Below are 847 nucleotides of genomic sequence, written 5' to 3'. Positions count from 1 at the left end.
TCGATTATTGACCCTCGTTTGGAATATGGCTTCCGCTCCGCGGATCCCGCTTTGAAAGCGAAGGACGCGGTAACTTGATCGTTACGCGTCGACATCATCGGGCCCCCGGCCGGAATGGATGATGAACTTGCCGAACGGAAAGCTCTTCGAGCTCGTTTCTTGGTTCCACAAGAAATCCCGCTGCACGATTATCGCACTAGTCTAAGTGCTCAACGAGGTGGCTCACGTATACCCGCAATGCGGGCAATACCTGTAGTGCTCGCCCCTGGCAAAAGCACTACAGATGACGAAGCGCTCTTTGTGCGATGGTTGCAGCGGCACCGAAAACTTTCCTCACTGCATAAACTGCACTTGAGCCACAAGGAAGTGGACGTGCGTGTGGAGCGACACATCCACTTTGAGTTTGCCAGCTCAAGGCACGCCGTTGACTTCCGTCGGATTGTCGCCCTGCGATGTATGGGATAACAACCCCTAATACTCCCGCGAGCTCTGTGTCTTCGACCGCAAGAGCTCAAGGCCACTGCTTGAGCTCAGCTCATGGCCCTTCTACTTTCTTGTCTATTAACTATTGCCGGTAAGCGCGGGGCGTCTGACGACGCGGGACGTCCTGGTCTTCCCGATCAAAAGCGCTCACGGCGTCTGGGCAATCTTGCCGAAGTGGCGCCTTAAAATCCCACGAGTTTTGTGAGTCGGGATATCCCCCGCCACTTCACCAGATATTGGGGTTGACCCTGGTGACGACGTCGTCCAACAAGACGTTCCACGTGATAGTGAACGTCACCGTTCTCATCGAGAAGAGTCGGTGGCGGGCGGAGACTCGTGATGCTCTTCGAGCCCTTGAGGATAA

Source organism: Plasmopara halstedii, assembly GCF_900000015.1.
Source record: "Plasmopara halstedii genome assembly, contig: Scaffold_526, whole genome shotgun sequence".
NCBI lineage: Eukaryota > Oomycota > Peronosporomycetes > Peronosporales > Peronosporaceae > Plasmopara > Plasmopara halstedii.
This window is presented reverse-complemented; position numbering follows the sequence as displayed.